The 21,723-nt window shown below is 40.3% G+C and overlaps 1 protein-coding gene across 2 annotated transcripts in view; it reads right to left on the reverse strand.

The window, feature by feature from the left end:
* The window catches only part of LOC129729620 (zwei Ig domain protein zig-8), a 113,940-nt gene that overhangs the window by 59,708 nt on the left and 32,509 nt on the right, over positions 1–21,723 (reverse strand). The window lies entirely within an intron of this gene.

The raw sequence follows: 21,723 nt of genomic DNA on the forward strand, positions 1-21,723 counted from the left end.
ATTGCACCAGAGCGGGGACCATTCCAAGTTTCTCCATCTTAGCGAGCAGGATACCATGGTCGACGCAGTCAAATGCAGCTTTCAAATCAGTATAAATAGCATCAATTTGGGCTCCTTCGGTCATATTCTGCAGGCACGTTGCAGTGAATTGAACGAGGTTAGTAGCGGTAGAGCGTTCTGGATAAAAACCATGCTGTTCGATCGAGATATAGTGTTTACAGCTAGCGAAAAGAGCATCATAAAAAACGATTTCAAATACTTTTGAACAAGCGCTAAGAGAGGTTATGCCTCTGTAATTCTGCACGTTGCGTTTGTCACCTTTTTTGTGCACCGGGAGCATGGTCGATATTTTCCAACTGGTTGGGAAAACACATCGACGAAGCGACAAGTTAAATAGCAAGCATAGTGGTCGTACGAAAACAGCTTTACATTTTTTCAGGATGCAAAAAGGAATGCCATCAGGCCCAGGAGCGAAAGAGGAATTCATTTTGTCGATTGCAGCTTCCACTTGGCGGTCGGTTACTGTGAATGAGCTGAAGTCAATGACGTCTCTAGGGATACCATCTAAAGCTGAATCTATTTCAATAGTTGTAGCAGTAGAGCAGCGGAAGATCTGCTGAAAATGTTGAGCAAACAAAGCGCACTTTTCGAATGTCGTGTTTTCTTGACGATTGTCCAAAACATGTTCTTTGGTAGACCTTCTTCTTTTTGTTTGCTGTTAACAAACGACCAAAAACGTCGGGGGTTTCGTCTGATACAACTCTGCATCCGAAGAGTATACCGTTTGTACAGGTAGCGATTATAAATCCGATAGGAGTTACTAGCATGATTAAATGTTTGTTTCGTCAACGGGTTACGAGTTCTGCAATATTTGCGTAGCGCCATAGACCGCTGTCGTTTCAGTTGACGCAAGCGAGTCTTAGACCATGGAGGCTTAGGTGCTGGCCGGCGAACAGGAACACACTGAACAAGTGTAGTCTTGATGGTGTCATTAAAATACCCAATTGCATCATCGAGGGAGGGTCCACACTCCAAAAATTGCCAGTCGATTTGGGAAATTTAATAGCTCAAATGGTCGAAGTCAGCTCTGCGGAAATCTAAACTTTGTTCGGTTGAACAATTCTCAAATTCAACGGGCACTAATTGCTGGACCGTGATAGCCAGCGCAGGGTGGTTAGAGTCTAGAGGTACTAGCGGCTCATCTGCCTCAGAAAGTTTACACAGGGTATCATTATTAGTCAGAGCCAAATCAAGGAGACGGTCATTACTATTAGTCACATAATTCATTTGCGATAGGTGGTGTGACTGAATCCATCCAACAAAGCAGAACTCCCAGCTGAGATTTGCGATTGGATATAGTCAATGACTGGCATATAATTATTCATACGGCTCCAAACCAATCCAGACTGGTTGTAGTCACCAAAAAGCAGCACGAGATTGTCTCGGTTTAATGAAGACAAAACAGATCCAATGGATTGGACATGTTTCTCGATGGCAGTAACATCAGCTTTGCGGTCGGGAGGCAAATAGATAACACCGACACTGACTCTGTGAAGCGGCATCGAAACTATAATCCACAGGTGTTCGAGTGTATCACAAACGGGAGCGGGGTCAATATAGCTACAAAAGCGGTTAGAGACAGCAATCAAAACTCCTCCACCACGCGTCTTAATGCTATTTTTTCGATTGCGATCGCAACGATAAACGGTGAAGGTGCTGCCAAAAAGTTGCACTGAGTGAATGTTGTCGTCTAGCCACGTTTTTTTTGTCGTCTATTTTTGTCCGGAGACCGCGGACGTTCTGGTAAAAAATCCGTAGCCCAGGATTAGTCTCGATAACGGGTTGGTTTTTCGATGGATGACTAGAAGGTGCGGGAACATCAGGTGTTGAATCGTTAAAATCAGTAAAATACTTGCCGATGCTAGCAAGCTGGAAGACCCCTTCCCCATACTCAAACACAGGACCGGGACGGCTGATGAGCGCAGGCTGCAGAGGCACGACTGTGATGAGCGGGTCAGGGGCTTCCATATTGTCTAATTCGGTGCGTCCCGGGCCGGATCCTAAAAACACAAGTTGGTCGTCAGTGGAATTCGTCAAGTCGATTGAAGCGGGGAAGTCTTTATGCGATGATTTTGCTAAGCATAGCGTTGTCTGGTCACAAACATCCATCGATGATTTCACGGTTAATTTAGAGTTGTAGCGTGTGTACTGTCTGAAGCTGTCGGTTGAACTCTATGTATGGTGCGAGGCAATTTCGGTGCATTCGGTCCCCAAAAATCCTTTGCGCTATTCCGTTCCTCAAACAGACGAAAATAAATTCCTTTTGGCCAATTCCTAGCATCCAGCGCAACCTCTTTGAGCTGGATATCAATGCCAACTTTAAAAGAAATGAACGCAAACGACCTTATGTCAGCGTCTTTTGAAGTAGAATACTTCTCTCAGGAAGTTCGGCTACATAGGGATGTGAAATGAAAATCTAAAACCGAAAAAAGTGAAAAATATGTCCAATTTCAAATGCTAATAAATCGGTTAGTATTCGATGGATTTCCTTCGTTCTTGCAGCAATAGATTGGAAAATCTTCTAAGATTCTTACCAAAATAAGATAATTGTAATTTTATTATTCACACTATTGTACTATTGAAAATAGTCAAGCCTTGTCAAAACAAAAAGTTCAACCTCTGATTGGTCGTTATATGCTTGCTTCCCAAGCACGGTCGACAGAATCATATACCTTGCAATTGAAAACATGCTATTTGGCCTATATAAGAGCCTGTTTCAGCCGGAGCCGCTCATAATAGTTCTAGACAGCGACAACAGCAGTCGTCCTTCCTTAGCAGCAGCACTAGCCCTGTGGTTGGTCACCACGTCTCAGGAGCAGCGCGGTTTTTCTCAGCGTGTGTCGCCAGACAGCCATTATTCCCCCCGTGTTGGGGCAGCATGAAGATTGCCATCAGGAAATCCAATTTTGGAAATCAAAATGCCTTTTTGAAGGCAAATAAACAAGTCATTGAATGTTAATAATTTTTGTCAACGCAAGCAAGTATTCTGTGTTGCATCCTAGCAATTTAAATTTGTCGCACCCGTCTAATTTACTGAATGTGAAATAGCTTCCACAGTGCATGTTGTCCGTGTATCTTAATTCCCCCAATGTTAGGGCAGCTCAAAGGTTGTAATTAGCAACCGATTTTGAACAGCAAAATGCTTTTTTTAAGGCAAATAAAAAAATAATTGAAGGTTAATAATTTTCTGGCATCAACACAAGCAGACATTTTGTGCGGGATGCAATCAAATTCTGTTGTAGTTGTCTAATTTTTACTTTATTTAGTAAACTCCCCACTGTAGGGGCAGCGCAAACGCTGCGATCAGCATAACCGACATTGAATAATAAACTGCCCTGTTAGAACGCATTCACAAAAGCAGTTAGTTCGACTATGCAGAGCTAATATGAAGACGATTCAATCAATCAGCGTAAACAGAATTTCGTCGTCTCCCAGCTGCCAAGTTGTCACATGATGCAACACGCAACAGCGAGCAAACGAAATCGCTTGATGTTACAAACCGCGATAAAATACGGGTTAAAACCGTTGCGTGTGTGAAAGCACCATCGGTGTTTATTTGCTGGATGCACTATGTACTGTCTACTGAACGCAATAATCTGCTTACATGCGACACGGGGACGGGAACATTTTCTTCAACGAAGCTGCGCAACACGACACAAAACATGTTATTTTGTTGCTTCAATGAGAGTGCTATCGGTCCGGTTCGACAAGAAATCATTTTTGTGCATCCGTGCTACGAAACTGAGGAAAAACTTTAGAAACTGAAAAAAGAGGTGGAGCTTATCAAATGATCGCTCTGAACCAGAATGAAGTCACACATATTTTTAAGTTATATCATTCCACCACGTACGTAAAATAATTCATTCCTATTTTCATCCCTATATAAGAGCCTGTTTTAGTCGAAGCCGCTCATAGTAGTTCTGAACAGCGACGACAGCAGTCCTCCCTTAGATAGCGGATAGCGGCCACAACTGTGGCATGGCTGTGGATAAGCGTAGCAGTTTCAGCGGATCTCACCATCGATAGCAGCAGGGCCAGCAGATTCAGGTACAGCGGATACCAATGGCGGCCACAACTGTGGCATGGCTACGGATAGCGTTGCAGTTGCTCAGCAGTTAGGCCAGCGTAAAGCGGCCACAACTGTGGCATGGCTATGCAGAGCGTAGCTGTTGCAACGGGTATATCAGCATCGATAGTAGCAGGGTCAGCTGATGCAACGACACTCCCTTCACTAAAATGCTGTTTCAGTGTGGTAGCGGGAAGCATCAGCAGTAGGCTTGCATGAAGTGAATACATCAGCCAGCAACTTTCTCGAAGGCCTCTGCCATAGTAGACGCGAAAAGCGGCGCGAACCGATTCGCTCGGCCGTAGGTTGATGTACAGCTCTACTGATGGCTGTACATTAACCTACAGCTGAGCGAATCGGTTTGCGTCACTTTTCGCATCTATTTTGGCAGAGGCCCAATGGGAAAGTTGTATCAGTTTGTTCAGAAGAATATTATTGTCGGTAATATTACAGAGATGCGATTGCGTAAATCCGATTTTGAATTGAACAATTGTTCTTTTGAGAACAAATAACACACTTATTTGAAGAGTTAATAGCTTTTAGTACCAATAGCAGTATAGTGACAGCCTCAGCGGTAGATGCAGATGCAGCCGGTACTTCCCTGAGGCCGATGTAAAGGTAAATGGGAGCAGCACGGCGAAACAGTTCGGGTTATGCTTAGACGCGCGTCATTTTTCGTTGTTGATATTCCCCACATGAAACGACGCGCTTTCGTATGATAGCGGTGGTATTAGCGGTAGATGCATTTGCCAACACTTCCTCCAGTAAAGCCGTGTCTAGTTTTCAATGTGAAAACACCTTTCTCATTGTGTTGACCGTGCGCCTTAGTCCTCACTATCAATGATAAATTGAACAATTGTCCTTATAAGGACAACAAATGAATTAATGAAGATTTAATTTTGAATTAGAATACTTCTCTCAGGAAGTTCGGCTACATAGGGATGTAAAATGAAAATCTAAAACTGAAAAAAGTGAGAAAAATTTCAAATGCCAATAAATCGGTTAGTTTTCGATGGATTTCCTTCGTTTTTGCAGCAATCGATTAGAAAATCTTCTAAGATTCCTACCAAATGCTTGAAATTGCAATTTTATCATTCGAACTATTGTACTATTGAAAACTCTTAAGCCTTGTCAAAACACAAAATTCGACCTCTGGTTAGTCGTTATACCGCGCTTTCCCAAGCACGGTCGGCAGAGTTATGGACCTAGTAAATTGGGAATGCATCATTTGGCCTTATAAGAGCTTCATCAGATAATAAACAAACATTTCATCGAATATTAAATTGAACAACTGAAATTTGAAGAACACAAATGATAATTTGAAGAGTTAATATTTTCTCGTTTTGCGCTATAATCCAAAATTAATTATCTTCATCTACATGCATACTCTGACTATTATTACGTGTTTGCGTCGCTTAGTGTTCGGCTACGGTCAAGCAGAACGCAAAAAACGGCGCGATGCGATTCGGCAAGACGAAATCTGTTGAAATGTATAGCTCTACTTCGCCTTAAAAAGAGCTGTACATTTCACCACGGTAAGGCGAATCGCATCGCGCCGGCATTCGCGTTCTGCATAACCGTAGCCTTTGTTCCGTTCCCGTTTAATGATGTCGTATAAAATGTGCATATTACAATTCGGCAGCACTTAAACTTCTCATTTGCACAAAATTTAAAAATATCCAATGAACTTCATTCAAAATATCAGACAAAAAGAAATTACAATACAGCCAATGAACGGTCAACGTTTATTCACTAGAAAAAATGACTGACACGCAAGCAGCCAGGTTATCTTTCTTGTAAAAGTATTCTACTTCAACCTTGCGGTCGTGGCTTTGCATACAACCTTCTTGTGTTTTTTTTCACAAGTTTGCGAACAACTGGCTGAGGCGCTGGCACACATTCTTTAATGAGCGCAGTAATTTCATCCTCAGTGACATGCGGGGCAATGCGCGAGAGATAGATCCAACATTTTTCTGTCGGTTGCGGAACTGTGTCAACCAAATTGGAACAATTTTCAGCCGATTTTGTTCCACCCATCAAGTCCGATAGAATTTTCGGTCTTCTGGGAGTTTCAGTCGGTGAGACAACTCTAGGCCGTTTATTTCTACGAACAGCAAGCGGGATCGCTGGTGTTACACTTGCCAACAACTTATCGGAAATCGAACCGATGAATGTGTTAATTTGACCAAGCTCGTTTCTAACATCATTCATGCAACAAGTGATCGATTCAGCAACAGAAGTTATAGCAGCAACGGCAACATCGGAAGAATTGTTTGCCTTCAAATTCTCGACAGAATGCATGGAATCGTTACACAGCCAAAGCAAGCTTGATTGTCCATTGACAAAATCTAAGTTCGCTCGAACCCAACCATACAGTCACACAAGTGGCATTTGATCATGTTGAGGTTCTTTATAGAATCACAGCATTTGAAGCAGTTTTTTTTTCCATTTCTGAGGGAGCTTTTTGAGAGGCTGATTGCATAACTGATGGCGTATTGATAACGGCTTGCGCAACTTGCAGTGACTAAGCACTGATGATCGAATTAGCTTGGAGTGGTTGTTCACAGAGAGCGCTAGCAAAGAAGACGAATTGCGCGGGGCGGGTAGAGCCGATGTCAATGCAAAGCAAAAGCAACTATCACTTTAAACAAGTTCACTCAACATAGTCTTTTCGGCAGCCGAGCAGGAAAGTCGTTTTTCTTGAGTGCTCTGTGGATTACCGAAATTAATATCTCGCTTCTTCTAGCGTTGGTGTTGTGTGGCGTGCAAATACGCGTCGTTATTGGTGGAGGAGCCCCGACTGTCGAACAGCGCCAGTGGTAGTGGTGCTAATCGGCGCGATTGCGCTGCGTTCGCGTGTGAAGGTGGTGAGTCGTGCTTGTTTTGGCGCGAGTGCTGAAAGGCGTGCTGATCCAGCATCAGCGAAGGTCGATTCCCGCAGTAGAGAAGTACGGAGCTGTGGTAGTGGTTAGTTGGCGCGTGTGATGTGGAACCCGGACGGGGGGAAAGCGGACGGCATCGCCGCTCTGCAGTTGAGGAGACAGCGCAGGCAGTGCTGCTGATTCTCATACATTTAAAGATAAGTGACAAAACCTTTACTTTTTTGCCTTCTTTATTCTCGTATATACATATATATAATTTAAATATTTTGATTTCGCATTTCCTCTCTTTTATTATATATAGCCATTCTTTTTAGTTTTGAATATATAAATATTTTCATATATTTCATAAATTAGTTATTAGCGGCATATAGTTCACAACCGCTATGGCGGTTGGTGGATTGCCTCTTCCACCGGACCTCTCATCTTGTTCAGAAGGTGACGAGTCCGCAATGGATTTTTCTGACATTCCGAATAATGGAAACAACGCTTTTTTTGACGTCGTTAAAAAGCGTAAAAGACCTCGTAAAACTGCCCCAATTGCCCCATCCACTAATGACGGGGCAACTCGGGTTAAAATGTACCAGGTGAACCAACCTGGTCTTCGTTGGATCGTGTATTTTCGACCCAAAAACAAGCCTCTTAGAGTTGTACAGATGTGCAAATCTCTGAAGGAAAAATACTCGAGCTTGACCGAAGTTTACAAGGTCAAAGCTGATAGACTGAAGGCAACATTTTCGGATCCCCGACAAGCGAACGATGTCGTCCTGGACCCGAATTTCAACATCGAATACCGTGTTTATATACCGGCACGCGTAGTTGAAATTGAGGGTGTTATCACCGAACCGGATCTTACCGAGAAGGACGTGATGGAAGGTGGGGGATGCTTTAAAAATCCCTCCCTCCCAAAAATAAAAATTCTGGAATGCAGGAAAATGTATTCCAAGGATAATACGGGAAAATACTCCCCGAATGACTCGTTTCGAGTCACTTTCGAGGGAAAAGTGCTTCCGGATTATGTCGAACTTCACAAGCTTCGACTCCCAGTAAGACTTTTCATACCGAAAGTTATGACATGCACGAATTGTTTGCAGTTAGGGCACACAAAAACCTACTGCATCAATAAATCGAAATGCTCCAAGTGTGGTGAAATCTCTGAGATTAACCATACTTGCGGCGATCAACAGGCAAGATGCTGTCTCTGTGGTGGTGACCCACATGAAGTTGAAGCGTGCCCAAAATACAAATTACGTTCAGACGCGTTGAAGAAATCTACGAAACAACGCTGTAAGCAGTCATTTGCACAAATGTTGAAGACTGCCTTACAGCAACAGGAAAATCCGTATTCCAGCTTGGAAACGGATGATTCCAATGATGACGAAGAGGTATATCAACCTCTTCCGTCAAGTGGGGCCGTGCGGAAACGACCAAGCGTATCTTCCCCCAAACTTCCCAGAAAGGAGCAGAAGAAAACGCATACAGACACCCCAAGAGGTCAACCTTCTAAGCAAAATATTGCTAAGACGTCACCTCCAGGATTCAAACTTAATCCTGAGGGCAACACTTTTGATAAAGAGTTCCCTAAACTACCGGGAAAGAAATCTGCTCCCGCCAATAAACTGTCTCCGGAATCTGAAATACCGTCTACTGATGGACGTATTTCATTTAAAATGATAGTTGAATGGATATTTACCACTTTTGGTTTATCCGATACTCTTAAAAGTATGATTTCAGCTTGGCTTCCAACAATTTGCATGTTGGGTAAGTAACTAAGCACCAAATGGCCCCTCCTCTCGTTCGTATCCTTCGATGTCTAAATCAGACAACAGAAGTGACGAATCGACAACAAGGATCATACAATGGAACTGTAGAAGCTTGATTCCCAAACTAGATAAATTTAAACTCCTGCTTCACGATAGCAAATGCGATATTTTCGCGCTATCTGAAACATGGTTATCAACGGATACGACAGTAGCCGTTCATGATTTCAATATAATTCGTTTAGACCGAGGAAACTCTTATGGCGGAGTGCTTCTTGGTATCAAAAAATGCTATCCATTCTTCCGAATTCCTCTCCCAGCAATTGATGGCATAGAAATTGTTGCTTGCCATATAACAATAGCTGGTGAGAGCCTCACGGTCGCATCAGTCTACATTCCACCTAGAGCTATTATTAACCGGTTGCAGCTGACACAAATAACGGAACTGCTGCCGACTCCACGCCTTATCCTGGGAGATTTCAATTCTCACGGTATAGCGTGGGGAGCACCTGGAGATGATAACCGGGCTATTCTTATTGAAAGCTTACTAGACGAGTTCGATATGACCCTATTGAACATACCTGGGTTAGCTACAAGAATAGCAAGGCCTCCAGTACGTGAGAGCACTTTAGATTTATCTATGTGTTCCTCCTCAATAGCTTTGGATTGTAAATGGGAGATTATTCAAGATCCCCATGGTAGTGATCATTTGCCAATAAGTATTTCGATTATGAGCAGGCTCCAGTCTGTTACCACAGTCGAAGTAGAGTATGATCTCACCCGGAATATTGATTGGGAAAAATTCTCGAACATGATATCTCAGGAGCTCGAAACAACCGACGAGCTTTCTCCATCAGACGAATACAACTTTCTTGCAACATTAGTTTTAGATAGCGCGTTGCAATCTCAGACGAGGCCCGCCCCTGAGAACAAGTTGAAAATTCGTCCTAACAAACAATGGTGGGACAAAGAATGCACCGAGATGAAAAAAACTCTGAAAAGAGCATACCTAGCATTCAGGAAAGATCATTCCATTAAACTTTTTGATCAGTTTAGAGAGCTGGAACTGAAACAGGCTAAACTGCACAAACTGAAAAAAAGATCGTACTGGCAAAATTTCATAAGCACGTTACCCAGAGAGGCTTCTATGAGCTATCTCTGGAATACGGCTCGAAAAATGCGCAATAGGTCCGACAACAATGAGGCTAATGAATATTCTGAACGTTGATTTCGCGAAAAAGGTATGTCCAGATGCTGTCCCACCACAGCAGAAATTCAGCGACACAACGGTGATCGAAGAACCAGAATTTTCAATGCTGGAATTTTCAATTGCCCTCGCGTCTTGTAAGAACAAGGCTCCAGGACCGGACAGGATCAAATTTAATTTGATGAAAAACCTGCCGGATTCGGCCAAGATACGATTTCTTAAACTGTTTAATAAGCTTATCAGGAACAATGTGATCCCAAAAGCTTGGAGACAGGTTAAGATTATCGCAATCAAAAAGCCAGATAAACCTGCCGCAGATCACCGCTCGTATAGGCCGATTGCGATGCTCTCATGCATACGCAAATTGCTTGAAAAAATGATCCTGCGCAGACTTGACAACTGGGCAGAAACAACTAACCAACTGTCAGAGACCCAGTTCGGCTTTCGTAGGGGCAAGGGCCCTAACGATTGCCTGGCATTGCTAGCCACAGAAGCAGAAATGGCTCTTGGCAGCAAACAACAAATGACCTCGGTTTTCCTGGATATCACAGGCGCATTTGACTCAGTTTCAATCGAAATTCTTTCCGAGAAACTGCATCAGAGAGGATTCTCCCCTATATTAACAAACTTTTTGATCAACCTGCTGTCTGAAAAGCATTTACTTTTCAACCACGGTTCTTCAACAATAACACGAACAAGCTACATGGGTCTCCCCCAAGGCTCTTGTCTGAGTCCGCTGTTGTACAACTTCTACATCAGTGACATCGACACATGCTTGACGGACGGCTGCATAATGCGTCAGTTAGCTGACGATTGCGTAGTATCAGTCACGGCGTCTCTGGCTGTAGATATGAAAAACAGCCTGCAAAATACGCTAGATAATCTGACCAGTTGGGCCAGCTGTCTTGGAATTGAGTTCTCGCTTGAAAAAACGGAGATGGTTGTCTTCTCAAAAAAGCGACCACCACCCCGTTTGGAGCTAGTTCTGTCCGGAAGACCCATCACCCAGTCACCTAGCTTTAAATATCTCGGAGTATGGTATGACTCTAAGTGCACATGGGAAAAACATATAAATTACCTGAAGCAAAGATGCCAACCAAGGATCAATTTTCTTCGGATGGTAACAGGAACATCATGGGGAGCCCATCCAGAGGATTTGATACGACTCTATCAAACCACGATTCTGCCCGTAATAGAATACGGCAGCATATGCTTCAGAGGTGTCGCAGCTTCACACATGCTGAAGCTCGAGAGGATACAATACCGTTGTTTGCGTATCGCTCTAGGCTGCATGCAGTCGACACATACCATGTCCCTAGAGGTCATAGCTGGAATACTACCACTCAAAGAGAGGCTGTTTGAGTTGGCTTTTCGTTTCCTCATTAGATCGGAAATAGCAAATCCAATGCTTATTGCGAACTATGAGAAATGTTTGGAAGTTGTTCAGAAACCCTGTATGTCAGTATACCAGCGGTTCATGTCCATGGAGATAAACCCTTCGGTTGTTGCTCCATCCCGTGAGATTTCAACATCGCTCAACAATTCTTCTGTTGTATTTGATTTGACGATGAAACAAGAAATCCATGGAATTCCCGATCACCTCAAACCAACAGTTGTGCCATCAATATTTTCGGCAAAATTCGGCCACCTCCCAAAACAGAATTCCTTTTTCACGGACGGATCTGTGATAGATGGACATTCCGGATATGGCGTTTTCAACACAGATCATCACATATCTCGCAAACTGGCACAGCCCTGCTCCATATACGTAGCTGAATTAGTTGCCATACACAATTCGCTGCGAATTATCGAGCTCAAGACACCAGACAATTACTTCATCTTCTCGGACAGCCTCAGTTCTATCGAAGCTCTCCGATCGATTAAACCGGTCAAGCACCCGTCCTATTTCCTTCCGGAAATTAGACGGATATTGGAAGTGCTGGTTGATCGGTCTTTCATTATCTGCTTTGTGTGGGTCCCCTCTCATTGCTCAATCCCAGGCAATGAAGAAGCTGATTTATTAGCAAAAAGGGGTGCCATAGAAGGAGATTTATTTGATAGACCGATCATCTATACCGAGTATTTTCACCTGCCTCGACAACTGGCTCTGGAAAACTGGCAGGAAAAGTGGGATAAAGACGACCTTGGGCGATGGATGCACTCGATCTCGCCCAAAGTGTCTACAAAAGCTTGGTTCAAAGGGTTAGATTTAACTCGTGATTTCATTCGAGTTATTTCGCGCCTAATGTCCAATCACTATGTTGCAAACGCACACCTCTATCGAATAAACTTAGTCGATAGTAATCTGTGCGAATGTGGAGGGTACGAAGATATTGACCACATAGTCTTCGTATGCCCTAAGTACCACAGAGCAAGGGCCAAGCTTATAGATTCTCTCCGGAAACAGAAAGTGACGTTTACAATGCAAGTACGGGATGTGCTTGCTAGCCGCAACCCCGCGCTTGTTATACCCATTTACGACTTTTTAAGAGATATCAAGTATCGAATTTGATTATCTCTATGCTTTCTCTCCTAATTTCTCCCAACACAACAATCTTAAAAAGTTTCACACTAATTCTGTTTTTTTTTCTTCTTTCTTTCGTTCATCTTTTTTTATAGAAACATGAATCATCGCTTCTTTTTGAGAGACATGATCCACCGAACTTAGATTTTGATTTCAAAGAGATAAGGAACCATCACCCTCAACGAATAGTAGTAAGGATTAGTATTTAGTTATAAAGAGAAAAACTTTGATGTTAATGTTAGTCGTAAGCTTAAATGACATGTATTTTTAAATTGTATTTTTAAAAGAGAAAAGATGAGAGGGTTTTTATGCCTGTTTGAGGAGGAGCAGTCGGGATACAGGCTCTACTCAAGCTGGCTTTTCCCTACTCCAAAAGATATTCGGCCCCGTTATGCTTCGCGGTTGGGCCTAAATAAATATTAGAGTTAAAAAAAAAAAGTTCACTCAAAAAATCACAGGAGGGTTGTGTGCAAAGCCACTTTTAGAAGAAATATAACCCGGCTGCTTGCGTGTCAGTCATTTTTTCTAGTAAATAAACGTTGACTAATCAGATCAATCCAATTTTGCGCTTCATTAAGAATTGACCGTTTTCAATAATATAGTAAGTTGCTTGTCATGGTTGAAGCTTGAAAATTTTTAAATTTTGAGATGAAATTTTTTCGGATGTCGTGCTCATGACTGGAGGAAAAGAAAATTCAATACGTTATGAGACACGGAGATGAAGTAAAGTTTATAACTTTTACAAATTTCAAAATGTGAATTAACTCATTAGAAAATATTAACTCTTCAATCAAGTCTTTATTTCATCCTGAAAAGGACAATTTGTTGTTCATTTTAGCATCGGATAAGATGCCGATCACATTTTTGCGATATCACTGACAGGGCGAATAATGCATTCTTGTGATAAAGTAAACAATGAAATGCTGATATAACACTCAAAACTAACTTTTCATTGAATGCATTTACTAGTGCCCACTATCGCACAGACTGCATTTCACTAAAGTGCCTCACTGCATCAGCCACTATCGATGCTGAGATCCGCTGCAACTAGTTCGCTATCCATAGCCATGCCACAGTTGTGGCCGCTATACGCTGCCATTGGTATCCACTGTCCCTGCATCAGCTGGCCCAGCTGCTATCGTCGCCGGAATCCGCTGCAACTAGTGCGCTATGCATTGCTACGCCACAGCTGTGGCCGCTTTCCGCCATCTTTGGTATCCACTGCACTGCTAGTGCTGCTGCTAAGGGAGGACGACTGCTGTTGTCGCAGTCTAGAACTATTATGAGCGGCTTCGGCTGAAACAAGCTCTTATATAGGCCAAATAGCATGTTTAAAATTGCAAGGTATATGATTCTGTCGACCGTGATTGGGAAACAATATAGCATATAACGACCAATCAGAGGTTGAATTTTCCTTTTTAACAAGGCTTGACTATTTTCAATAGTACAATAGTGTGAATAATAAAATTACAATGATCTTCTTTTGGGAAGAATCTTAGAAGATTTTCCAATCTATTGCTACAAGAACGAAGGAAATCCATCGAATACTAACCGATTTATTAGCATTTGAAATTGGACATATTTTTCACTTTTTCGGTTTTAGATTTTCATTTCACATCCCTATGTAGCCGAACTTCCTGAGAGAAGTATTCTTCTTCGAAATAGGTAAAGCACTACACTTAACTATCTTCACAGAAAACGATATCGCAGCAAGTCAACAAACTAATTTATAGGAGTATGAAGGCTTTAATACAGTTTAAAAATCAGCAAAATCACGGACACCAAAATAAACACAATAACAATACAAGCAAGGTTGCCAGAAAACATTAAAACAAATTAGTGCAATATTTAAATAAAAATCTTCAATAACTTAATAAATATGAGAGTTTAGAATGAATTCTCGGTGAACTCATGTGTTTTATTATAATGAACAACATTGTAGAACATTGAAAAATTTCAGAAAACCACAATTAAAAGTTATAATAAAAAACGATTTTAAGGGTCATTTTAAAGAAAACCTAACAATAGTTCATTTAATTTAGCAGATAGGAGTATGGTGTTTTTGACAAAACTGTTTCTCATAAAATGTGCTAAACCTTTACTCAGAAAACTGGGTTTTATATCCGAAAATGAGAAAAATTAAGTTCTTTTCTCACTTTTAGGTAGATTAATCACAAAATTCTTGCTTTCGTAAAATGAAGAATAATTAACAAAACAACATTGCTGAAGACACTAGAGCTACAAAATCAATTTGTTTGAATGATAAGTAATTAGTGTAAATTAGTATATTATTGAAGTAGAAATCGTCGGTAACCAAATAAATATGTGAGATGAAAATAAACTTTCTTCGAAGAAATTTTTTGTTTCATTATATAAAACAATATTGTAGAGCATTGAAAAATTGTAAAAAATCATTATAAGAAGTTAAATTGAAAACAATTGATTTTTACGGGTGATCTATAGACATTTAAATTGGTAGATAGAAGTATGAGGTCTTCAACAAAGCTGTTTCTTTCAAGATGTGCTATAACTTTGCCGAACAAAGTGAATTTTCAAGTTCCAAAATGAGAAAAGTAGAATTCGTTTCTCGCTGATAAGTGAAAAAATCACAAAATTGCACTTTCGATCACAAAATTTCATTTTCGATAACATGGAGAATAATTAATGGAACATTTTTACTGGAGACAATGTGGCTCTAAAATCAATTTTTCGGGTCAAAATAATTTCGATCAGCTGTGTAAACAGTATGCGACGTCGTTGTTTCTCCCGCGGGAAACGAACGGCGACTACGCAACAGAAGACTGCTTTGAATGTTTGTCTGTCTGTGGGAAGGGAATTTTGTGATTATACTTGGTTTTGGAATAAGGCTGCTGTACGAGAGAGCTGGAATTTTGATGGGTACTTTTTTCGAGAAGACAAAACTTTTGATACCTACCGCTGAACGAAATGCGAAAAGTCGATTTCCATTGGCACCCTACTGTACACGCTATGTTATGCGATAAACAATAATTCGAAAATGGTTCTTGACTGAATTACCCAACGGTTTAGCAGCACGCGCGTTGCACGGTAAGCGGTATCGCTAAAGATAGCAAACTAAAAGCTTACCGTCTACGTTGTTCTCCCCTATTCTCTCTTAAATACTCTCCTGCACTCATCTCTTCTACAAAATAACCCGCATTGAGAGTAAGTGATGTGAGCATGCTGAACCACTGTTTTTCTAATCCCGTTTTGCTACAGGATAATAATTGATTTAGGTTACTCTCTCTCTCTCTTCAATATTCTCATAATTCACATTTATTATCATATCCCCCCTCCCCTAGAGGGGTTTTTTTCACATTATCGACAATCTCACAAGAATACTCTGTTTCTTCTAGTTTAGCCCAAAAGCCGTTGATTTATTTTTATGAGGACAAGTCTAGCTCTAACGGTAGCGATACCCGATCAGAAGAGTATAACTAAAAAATTACAAAATTCTATCAACGGGAGATACAAATAACATATTTTGTTACGATTTTGTATTTTCCCATTTGCTTTGGAACAAATCTAACAACTTTTTCGTCTCTATCAAAACCTGTTGTTTATAACAATGGTTGTTATTGTACTGCTCTATGTGCTATCTAATTTTGTTAGAAAGCTGATACGTTAGTAACAAAGTTTGATATTAGTATAATATTTTTTGTTATGATTTCTGTTATTTTAACACCTAACGGGATCAAAATTAAAACGCAACTTGAGAGGTTTTTCACATAACAAACTAACAGCCACTGTTACATTTTTGTTTTGTCTTTCTGATCGGGTACCGTATCCAGCAGAAAAACAGACACACTTCAAGGACGCAATGAGTTCTGTGAAATAGTCGTGCTAAACCGACAACTTGAAGGCAGTGTTGCACTTTGATGGTCGGTAAAACGTTTTTGTGGTGCTAAAACATTGGTACAAACCAGTTTAGATGGTGCGGAAAGTATAAATCCGATGGTCAGCACGGATTAAATGAATTAAAGCACAAAACCGAATAGAAACACCGAAACAAAAAGAACCGTTTTATTTTGTTTCTTGATGATGTGGTTGATTATAACTCTAAATGGCGACCGTGTTTTAGATACAAAATTTGAAGCGATAAATTTTCAAGAAAATCGTGCCAATTGTTTGTCTTTGAGTCACCAGTATAAGTGACAGCGATAACAATCCTTGAAACTTCTCGAAAAATTTTCCAATCCCGAGAACACAAAAAAAAAACAAACTTGTGATTTGTTTGCAACCGCACCGTCACTCCTGCTCTAGTTTACGGTGCGTCGGCTAAAAATAAACGAAAAGCGAAATGGTGACGTCTTCACCGGACTGTGGCGATGACGAACCTGCTATTATTTGGTTGTTGGAGGAAAGTTATTTCCGACCAACCAACAACAGACTACATTATGGAAACGCCCAATTGCCAGCACTTCAAGTGTAGCAACATCCAATCATTCCTTATCGTAGAATAGCGGTTCCATTCTTCGCCCCCGAGATGGAGAGAATGAATGAAAATCCACTCGAATAAATCAGTTTTCGTGGCAGGATAGTAAATTTAGGATGGCATGTGATTCTGTTGAACTTGCCCGCTTTTTGAATGTGTTCCGGTTTCTGGAAGGATCGGGAAAAAAATGATACAAATTAGAATTCGTTTCACCCGAGGCAGTTTTCAGCATTATCATCGCCAGTCTTCGTGTAAAATTTTCCCGGCTTCCGTTTCTTCTACTCAATCCCGTTACATGTGTTGGTTGGGGGAAATTTTTCGGAAAAGTTCTCTACAGCCATACTCGTAGGTTGTGAAGAAACGTGCCGGAATTACCATATAAATGGAAACAGAAGCGAAAAAGAAAACACCAGTTAAATTGCCTTCCTAACGGTAATGGGAATCAATAATAATGTGTCGATAAAATTAGCTAAATTGCTTTGAACTGATTTTTGTTGCTTGAATAGTCGCTTGAATAGTAACAAGTGATAGATCATGTCAATAGAATTATGAACTTGGAATTCATCGACTGAATTAACATATTTGAAGCTGTTTCAGGGATGACATTTGAATTTGCAAATTGCTCGAAACACAAACAGCAACCACAAATGTGCGTGCGGTGCGGAACTGATAACACAAACAAAGCGGGAAAGATTTATTTTCTGTGGATTGCTCAATTGGGCAAACAAGCTTTCACTCGTTGCGCTCGTTTTGTTTACATTTTTCGCTATGCTCAAAATGAAACATCAACACTTTATGCATATTTCGAATGTAAATTATGTGAATTAATTACTATGATTTTTAAACCGATTATCACCAGTATGAATATCGGAACAATTTTTGGTACATGGGGAAAAAATAAGTCTTTTTCTCAACAACTTTATCCAATCAACTGGCGCCAACTCTACGAGTACTGCTTTTACGATCCTGGCAATTTAGCAATCCAATTTGCATCTGACTAATGTTTGCATAACATTTCCCATTCAACGATTTTAGCACTGGTTTTAACAAGGGGCTTCTCGGCAGCTGACGCTGGCTACAATGAGCGAGACCGGTCTGTTGGCTAAATCGAGGTCTTTCGGGGACAGCTTGAAGCCCGCTGAGTCCACATCATTGGAGCACGTCCTATCACTATCACTGTTGTTACCTATTTCTAGTACAGCTGCGGTGCTTAGTTCAAGTGTGCTTCGTGAACCGCCACCCAGGCAGGCTTCTTTGCCGGGAGCACAATTTTTGCGAGATTAAATACAAATATTACGTCCTTGTTATAATAGCTTGCAAATTCATTCCATTATTGACAACCAAACGATTTGAAAAAAAAAATCAATCTTTAATAAATGCAATGATAATTACGTATGAATGTTTTCATTATTTTAATAGTTGTTGAATCGTACTCATTACTCTCGCATTCAGATTGGATCTGGTTATCGAGCTGTCCAATCTAGTCACGGTCGCCATACCGAAATACAAGATAGCTCGTGCCATTACGGGCTATCAGTTACAAAATGTGTTCATGAAATTGTAAAGAAACTAAACGATGTGTTAATTGAATGCTATATTTTTCAACGCAATGAAACGTACTTGTATTTTCTCTATAATAACCCTCTAGACGGGTGTTTAAGTGAACCGTTGGGTAGAATAATGATGTGCTAACCGATGGGTCAACGTTGCGCGGCAAAAAATTTACACTCCAGACACCATTAGTTCTCTAGCCCATGAATACATGCTCGACACCACTCCTGAGCAGGCTACGAGTTACATTATTATTCATTATCGCAACTGTTCAACCGGTTCCAGCAGAGAAATTTTAATTCATTCAATGCAGGTTTACAGGATTTTTTTTGCTTTCAGTTCAACACTCTGTTAGTTTTCCCGCTACGACCATTGCACCGTATTTAAGCACCACAAAGCGTTTACTTTTTGTTATTGTTTGTCACAGCGTGGGTTATGAAACTTTTCTTCTCTCACTTGAGAACACATTCTGGATAAGTCTTGTTCGGTTGGAAAGTTTTGCTTCAGTTTCTAAATTGTTGATTGATGTTTTTGACATTTTTGAAATTTTTGTCATTTTTGAAATTTTTGTCATTTTTGCCATTTTCGAAATTTTCCGATTCAATTTAATTAAAGCAGATGGCATATGTAGTAATGAAGGGAAAATGTGATACAAACTTGAAAAAATATACCGCAACTATATTCAATTACGATATAAAATAGAAGCTGTTTTTTGTAAATCGGTGTTTAATTCGCTCAGTTACCTGTGTTTTATAAGGAAATCAGAAATTTTCATTCTCATCGAACAATATAATTTGGGCTGTTTATTCCACGCTGCTACAAATGGAAGAAAATGCCACAACTTTTGATACCACCTAGTGTAGATTGTCACGGATTTTAGAGCATTTAGAGCACATTTTTGTAAAAATGGGTGAAAATTTGTGACTAAAGTTAAACAAATTCAGAAACAAACATAATAGGTATATTTTAATTATTTTAAGACTCATTACATATAAGTGAAATCTATAGATTTATCTATATATTTTGAAAGCCCTACTTTTCGCCTTTCCAAAACGGCCTATATATAAAAAACTCATGGAAAAATGACATGAAAGCGGAGTTTCGACCATAATTTCAAATTTTAGGGGTATTTGAAAATCTTCAAATTTAGGCTAAAGTATCACACGACTAGAGCTACAACCTACACTAGGTCACATGAGAAGTACTGGCATTTTTTCCATTTGTAGCACCGTCCAAAATTAGCACCGTTCAAATATTATTGTTCGATGAGAGTGAAAATTTCTGATTTTCTTAAGAAACATATATCTCAGCGAAATATGTGCCAATTTACATAGCAAAGCTTCTATTTCATTCGTAGTTAAATAAAGTATCAAAGTTTTTGTGGACTTGTAGTACTTTTCTTACAAAAATAACTGACAAATTTAAAGTTAAGTTGAAAACTAGCATGGAGAATTATAAAATATTAGAGTTACGCTCGAATAACTCAACATATTTTAGTGAAGATAGTACAAACATCTATATATTTTTAATTCTTTATTCTTCCCCTTTCCAAAACGGCTAAAACATTCAAAATTGGTTGAAAAACCAACGAGTTAACAATGATTTTCATGCGTTGAGGTAAAAAAACCGGTATTTTGACCATAACTTCAAATTTTAGGGGTGTTCAAAAAATGTCTAATATGAGCGGAAGTTGCACTGGATTAAACATACAACCTTCATCGCGTCATTTCAAAAGTTCTTACTTTTTTTTCATTTGTAGCTCAGAATGGCCGAAATCGCTTTCTAAAGGCCAGAATAGGCCAAAAAAGAAAATGATCCTGAATTGACCTCAGAATGGCTGAAATCGCCTTCTAAAAGTCAGAAAAGGCCAAAAAACTAAATGATCCTAAATTGAGCTCAGAATTGCTGAAATCGCCTTCTAAAGGCCAGAAAAGGCCAAAAAAGAAAATGATCTTAAATTGAGCTCAGAATGGCTGAAATCGCCTTTTAAAGGCCAGAAAAGGCAAAAAAAGAAAATGAACCCTAATTGAGCTCAGAATGGCTGATATCACTTCTAAAGGCCAAAAAAGGCCAAAAAAGAAAATGTTCCCAAATTGAGCTCAGAATGGCCGAAATCGTCTTCTAAAGGCCAGAAAAGGCCAAAAACGAAAATGATCCAAAATTGAGCTCAGAATGGCCGAAATCACCTTCTAAAGGCCAGAACGGGCCAAAAAAGAAAATGATTCCAAATTGAGCTCAGAATGGCCGAAATCGCTTTCTAAAGGCCAGAAAAGGCCAAAAAAGAAAATGAACCCTAATTGACCTCAGAAGGGCTGAAATCACTTCTAAAGGCCAGAAAATGCCAAAGAAGTAAATGATCCTAAATTGAGCTCAGAATTGCCGAAATCGTCTTCTAAAGGCTAGAAAAGGCCAAAAACGAAAATGATCCCAAATTGAGCTCAGAATGGCCGAAATCGCCTTCTAAAGGCCAGAAAAGACAAAAAAAATGATGTCAAACTGAGCTCAGAATGGCCGAAATCGTCAGCAAAGGCCAGAAAAAGAAAATGATCCCAAATTGAGCTCAGAATGGCCAAAATCGTCTTCTAAAGGCCAGAAAAGGCCAAAAAAGAAAATGATCCAAAATTGAGCTCAGAATGGCCGAAATCGCCTTCTAAAGGCCAGAAAAGGCCAAAAAGGAAAATGATCCCAAATTGATCTCAGAATGGCCGAAATAGCCTTCTAAAAGACAGAAAAGGCCAAAGAAGTAAATGATCCCAAATTGAGCTCAGAATGGCCGAAATCGCCTTCTAAGGCCAAAAGGGAATATGATCCCAAATTGAGCTCAGAATGGCCGAAATCGCCTTCTAAAGGCCAAAAAGGAAAATGATCCCAAATGGAGCTCAGAATGGCCGAAATCGCCTTCTAAAGGCCAGAGAAGGCCAAAAAAGAAAGTGATCCCAAATTTTGCTCAGAATGGCCGAAATCGCCTTCTAAAAGTCAGGAAAGGCCAAAAAAGAAAATTATCCCAAATTGAGCTCAGAATGGCCGAAATCGCCTTCTAAAAGTCAGAAAAGGCCAAAAAAGAAAATGATCCCAAATTGAGCTCAGAATGGCCGAAATCGCCTTCTAAAAGTCAGAAAAGGCCAAAAAAGAAAATGATCCCAAATTGAGCTCAGAATGGCCGAAATCGCCTTCTAAAGGCCAGAAAAGGCCAAAATAGGAAATGATCCCAAATTGAGCTCAG

The sequence above is a fragment of the Wyeomyia smithii genome, chromosome 3 (genome assembly GCF_029784165.1).
Source record: "Wyeomyia smithii strain HCP4-BCI-WySm-NY-G18 chromosome 3, ASM2978416v1, whole genome shotgun sequence".
Classification (NCBI taxonomy): domain Eukaryota; kingdom Metazoa; phylum Arthropoda; class Insecta; order Diptera; family Culicidae; genus Wyeomyia; species Wyeomyia smithii.